The 6,000-nt window shown below is 46.9% G+C and overlaps 1 long non-coding RNA gene across 2 annotated transcripts in view; it reads left to right on the top strand.

Annotated features, from left to right (window-relative positions):
- The first annotated feature begins 429 nt into the window (after positions 1–429).
- LOC125105445 (uncharacterized) overlaps positions 430–6,000 on the top strand; it is a 30,193-nt gene continuing 24,622 nt past the window's right edge. For both annotated transcript variants that reach the window (XR_007128903.1, XR_007128902.1), the window contains exon 1: positions 430–649. This is a non-coding gene — a long non-coding RNA (uncharacterized LOC125105445). The remainder of the gene's footprint in view (positions 650–6,000) is intronic.

Below are 6,000 nucleotides of genomic sequence, written 5' to 3'. Positions count from 1 at the left end.
CTTTATTAATAATAGTGTATCAGTATTGGTCCATCAGTTGTGACGAATATGCCACCCTAACGCTAGTCGTTAATAATAGGGAAAACTGTAACGGTGGGGACAGGAAGTACATGGGGACGGGAGGTACATGGGAACTCTGCACTATCTCAATTTTCTGTAAACCTAAAACTGCTCTAAAAACTAAAATCTATTAATTTAAAAACAACAGTACAATTGTACGATCCTTTTCATGTTAATATATATCTGCGTGTTTTGTGCATAGGGACGTCTGCAAGGACAGAATCAAAATTAATAGCAGTTGTCTCAGAGTAGTAGGATGCGTGGAAATCTTTTTCCTTGTTCTACTTGTCCTATTTTCTTAACAAAAGCATGCATTAATTTCTTATAAAGGAGGAAAGTGAGGCTGTGGGGGCCTCCGTCCGGGCCAGAGCCCAGCGCGCCCGGAGCCGGCGCTGCCAAGCCCCGGCGCCACCGCGGAGAATGCAGCTTCGCTCGCCGCCGACTGCGGCCCACGCCATCCTCTGCATCTGCTCCGCCCACCGCGTCCCTCGGCCTTTCCCGAGTCGGGTCCGGGAGGTTAGGAAAAGGAAGAGCGAATTCCTCCGGTGCAATCGCGTCTGCCCGCGCTCCGGGCGCGGAGGCCCGGACGGTAGGGAGGGGCTCCGTGGGGCTCGGCCCGGGGCCCAAGACGCGCTGCACAGCTCGGGGGGGGGGGGGGGGGGGGGGGCGCGGCCGGCCGGCTGGCCGCCCGGCTTTCAGTGGGCTGGAATGTTCCCGCGGTGCAGTGTACTTTGTTCTGGGGCTGGGGGAGGGTGCAGCGGGGGCAGGACTCCAGGGCCCCTGGGACTTGGAGGACAGCCAGCTTTCCGTTCCCAGGGTGCCTTCCCCGGGGGTGGGGTGGCGAGTGGAGGGAGAGGAGCTGTTGAGTTCCCAGGCTGGGCAGCTGCGGGGCACCAACGGAACCCCTGGATTCCGGCGCCAGCCCTGCCACCCAAGCCTCATGCTTCTGGGGTCGTGTCTCAATCTCTCTGGGCCCCACTTTCCTCATCTACAAAATGGAGATGATTAGTAATAATAATAATAATAATGATGGCACAGTTATTGCCTGGCACTATTGTAAAGTGCTCTCCAAGTGTTCATGCCTCGTAACTACCCTTTGAGATAGGTACTGTTAATAGAATAATCTAATTATCTTATTAGTAGAGTAGGAGGTACATGGGAACAGTACAAGCCCTTTGGACAGCTCAGATGCTCTTGCCCAGCCTCCTTCCAGATTCACTTCTTCCTATTCTTCTTCTTCTTCTTCTTTTTTTTTTTTTTTTTAAGATTTTAGTTATTTATTTGCCAGAGAGAGCTGGCACAACACCACACAAGCAGGGAAGCAGGCTCCCCTACTGAGCAAGAGGGCTGATGTAGCCCAGGACCCTGGGATCATGACCTTAGCCCAAGGCAGACACTTAACCAGCTGAGCCACCTAGGTGTCCCTTATTATTTCCACTTTAAAAATGAGGAAAGAGGGGTGGCCTGGGTGGCTCAGTTCATCAAGCGTCTGTCTTCAGCTCAGGGATCCAGCCTTGCCTCCCAGTCCCTGCTCAGTGGGGAGTCTGCTTTTCCCTCTGCCTCTCCCCACTGCTCATGCTCTCTCTCAAATCTTTAAGAGAGAGAGAGAGAGAGCAGCTCAGGGAGGTTAAGTAACTTGCCCAAGGGCACACAGCTTCGCAGTGGCCATCCTGGATGCAAATGCAGGCAGTCCGGCAGAAAGCCTCCACTTTTAACCTCCACAGACGTTGCCTCCCTACTGCTAGTCTCAGGAGGCCCTTAAAATCTGTTTGTTTGGACATACTGCAATCCATGGCACAATCTGGAGGAAACATTACTAATGATAATTACTTCTAAGTGATGATAATTATCACCAACCAAGGGCTGTAATTCTCACAACACCCAATGAGGTAAGTGTCATTATTATTAATCTCATTTTAGGGATGAAAGAATTAAGGCCCTGGAAGGTCCCTGTGGTTCAAGGAGATGGAACTCATTCATCCTGAAACCGGAGCTCCACCAGAGCTTAGCTCTTTGCTACTTTCCAAGTATCGTATAGGGAGACGGACTCCTCCAGACTCTGAACATAGAGGTTAGCTTGGAAGGACAGTGCTTCCCTCTACAAATGTTGGGAGAGGCAACTTTGCCTGGTAAGCCACTGGGCTGTGCACAGTGTAATGAGTCTCAGAAGCTCCCCTCACACCAGCTAGAGAGCTGTTGCTCTCTCCTGGGTTTGCCAGTTCAGGAGCCCAGCTGCCCAGTGGCTGGAACCAGTGCCACCCAGAAGCCACAGGAGGACTGGTTCGTTTTGTGACCAAACTGCATAAGAGCAATTTGTTTGAAGTTTCCTATTTAATGTTTTAAACCAAATCATTCACAGCGTTTTTTGATAAGCAAGATTTAGTATTTGTTAATGAGGGTCAATAGGTGAGCTATTTTATTGTGTTTTGAGCTCTTTTATTTATTAACAACAACTATGTTTTCTCATTAAATGAAACGGCAAATTCCATCCCTTGACTGTGTTCTTGCCGTGTTCTGCATCCTTGGTTTTTCTCTTTATTAGGAGGAATTTTCAAAAAATTTGTTTAAGGGGCGCCTGGGTGGCTCAGTCGGTCGTGTCGCACTCTTGATCTCAGCTCCAGTCATGATCTCTGTGTCATGACTGGACACATGTCTCTGTGTCAAGAGATTCAGCCCTGCGCGAGGCTCCTCGTTCAACATGGAACCTGTTTAAGATTCTCTGTCTCCCTCCCCCAGCTCTCTCTTGCAGCCTCTCTCTCTCTTTCTCTCAAAAAAAAAAAAAAAAAAATTTTGTTTAAGTGGCCTGAGAAAGAGAGGAAGAGTTTGAGTGTCGTTCCTGGGAGGGGAATGAAATCCGCTGGGCTTCCTTGGTTGTCACCTGACCTCCCGTAGTCCTCGAGAATTAGGGGAATACACAACTGTGCATGACCCTTACTTTTATTGTATCACGAATGACTACTGCAAACACCGTCCCTCTCTGCCTGCATTTCCCCCAGCTTGGCTGTGCTGTGGACTGACGTCACATCCGACTCAGGAGAAGTGGGAGGGACTGCTTGAGAAAAACTAGTGAATGTATCGTTTTTCTTATCGAGGAAAGTCTAAAAATATGCACAAAGAAGCATGTATTCTGTGATTTGAATCCGAAATTTCATTATATGGCATGTGTGTGATGATCTTGGCTTCTGTTAAAATTGTGGTAAAAAGTGCATTCTGATTGGCTTGATTCTGAGGAAAAGACGTCAGAACGGGTTCTGTGTAACTCTCTGCACACAGTCGCTGCAGGGTGCTCACGAGCCGCGCGGGAGAGAGGGACGGCTAGTGGAAGAATGAGTGGTGGATGACAGACAAATCCATTTATGGACAAGTGTGAACGGCTGGATTGCTGCTTGGATGCACCCGGGAGGGGATGGGAGGCAATGGCATGTGCTGGGTTCCAGAGGTCCTCAGCCCACCATAGCACTCACAAGACAACTCCAGAGCCATTTGTCTACCCATTGGTCTTCCCCATGAGGAGACTTGGAGCTCCTTGAAGGCAAGAAGATAATTCTCTCCTTTTTTGCTTCCTGCACCCCTGTCACCGTGTGTGGCACATTCATGGAGGCAGTGGTTAGGATGTGGCTGTTACATGCAGCATTCCACCTACATGAAGAGTACGGCCCAGGCACCATATTCTCTTCAAAGGCAGGACCCGACAGTTGTACCTGTCACCCTGGCTCACTTCACATAGGCCAAAACTTAGTCATAGGGCCACACCTTGCCAAAAGGATGCCGAAAAATTTTGTCTTATTCGGGGTGGCCTTGGGTCTATTTACTTATTTTTATTTATTCATTTATTTATTTATTTATTTATTTTTTTAAAGATTTTATTTATTTATTTGAGAGAGAGACAGTGAGAGAGAGCATGAGCGAGGAGAAGGTCACAGAGAGAAGCAGGCTCCCCGTGGAGCCGGGAGCCCGATGCGGGACTCGATCCCGGGACTCCAGGATCATGACCTGAGCCGAAGGCAGTCGTCCAACCAACTGAGCCACCCAGGCGTCCCCATTTATTTATTTTTAAGTAGGCCCCACACCCAGCATGGAGTCCAACACGGGGCTTGAACTCATGACCCTGAGATCAAGACCTGAACTCAGATCCAGTTGGAAACTTAACCAACGGAGACACCCGAGCGCCCCCACCTTCTGTCCACTTAAAAAACAGATATCAGAAGGCAATTGGTCTCCTTCTGCCACCTAAGTGAGCAATACATTCCTATTTGTTAAGTGAATAAAAAGACACAAAATGAATCTGACATTGCAAGTCTATTCTGAGAAGAAAAAGCATGTGGAGTCACATAGTTAAATGAAAAAAGCCAAGTAGGATTGGCAGATATAGTATGCAATTATTGCTGTCCTTCTTTACCAAGAGACATTTTGTTGAGAGTGACAGTGGGCCCAGATTAGATATTCCGCTTCCCAGACTCTCTCCACGTGGCCATGTGATGCCATGTGGCCAATGAGATATAAATGGAAGACAGCTGGGAGACCACTGAGAACGCTTTGCTTTAATATAGGCATACTTTTCCCTCATTCCTCCTACTTCTTGGTTTCTGAAGTGCTGATATGAGAGTGCAGCAGCCAACTCATGAGACAACGAGTGAGAAAGCGAAGGGCACACATAAAACGTAGAGGAGAGGAAAGAGGGGCGTGGCCAGACATAGACGCTACCATGACAACGCTACACGCTCTCTCTCTCGCTCTCTCGCTCTCTCGTGACCACCCGACCACGCCTGCCCACCTCCAGACTTCTCGCTGAGGAGAAATGGAAACTCGTACCTGGCTAAGCCAGGATAGCGGACTTTATATTGGATGCAATCTGACCGATACATATGTATACACTGATCACTTTGAATATCTCCGGAAGGATACCCAAGAAACCATAGTCATAGCTGCTTCCTCCTGGAGAGGAAGTCAGGAGTTGGAGGCAGGGCACAAAAAACTTACTTTTCATTTATAGGCTTCTAATTTTGAATGTTGAATTGTTGGCATTAATATACTCAACCAAATAGCATTGAAATAACAACTTACAATGAGAAAAGTCAAAAGACACTGTTGATTCATGAATTTGATGGCTCAAGAAATACCATGTCCAGCAGTCATATGATTATACCACCTGGCTACATTGTCATCAGTGGCACAGTTGTCCCAGGACATTAATCAGAAGGGACGGCTCAAGAACTGAATTTGGAAAATTATTTGTTAAAAATAAATTACCATAGGTATGCCATAAGGCAATAAAGGTGGGGCTTGCAGGGGGGCTTCTTTTGGCTTGTTTTTAAATCAGAGAGACCTAATTGTCTTTGAGTTTAATTGCATCTCTAATGTTGTATTTCTTTTTTTTTTTTCTAATGTTGTATTTCTTAAACTAGGTGGAGAGTATACTGTTCTTCATCTTATCATTCACTGTATTCCTTTGATGGGAATATTTTCTAATTTGAAATTAATTGTGAAAACCCAGAGTGCGTTCAAATACAATCAAGTATTCTCAGTCCTTTGAATTATAATGCTCTTTCTGGAGAAACAGAAACAGGGCTGATGTAGAGAACTACTGACATTGCTCATGACCCACAATATATCTTATCTCACCCTGAGCTACTGGAGATTACCCCGGCCAATGGCATCAAAGAGCGGTGGGGATTATGAATGATCCTGGAGCCTGAGAGTCATGATTCTTAGGCTTACTTTCATTTTCTTCTTAATTTTATCTGTAGATAAATTCTTAATAGGGAAGGAGGCAGGGGGGATGAATCAAATTGGAAGACTAGGTCCACCTCTAGCAGGCAAGGGAAGACCATGACTCTACTATCATTTCTATTTGGAGACACATGGCAGTGATGATGACTGAATTGAAACCAAACTAATGGTGCAAAGGCGACATGTCGTATTCATAGTCACATAGATACA

Source organism: Lutra lutra, chromosome 7 (genome assembly GCF_902655055.1).
Source record: "Lutra lutra chromosome 7, mLutLut1.2, whole genome shotgun sequence".
Taxonomy (NCBI): Eukaryota; Metazoa; Chordata; class Mammalia; order Carnivora; family Mustelidae; genus Lutra; species Lutra lutra.
Note: the sequence above shows the minus strand (reverse complement) of the source record. Positions and strands in the feature narration are given on the sequence as shown.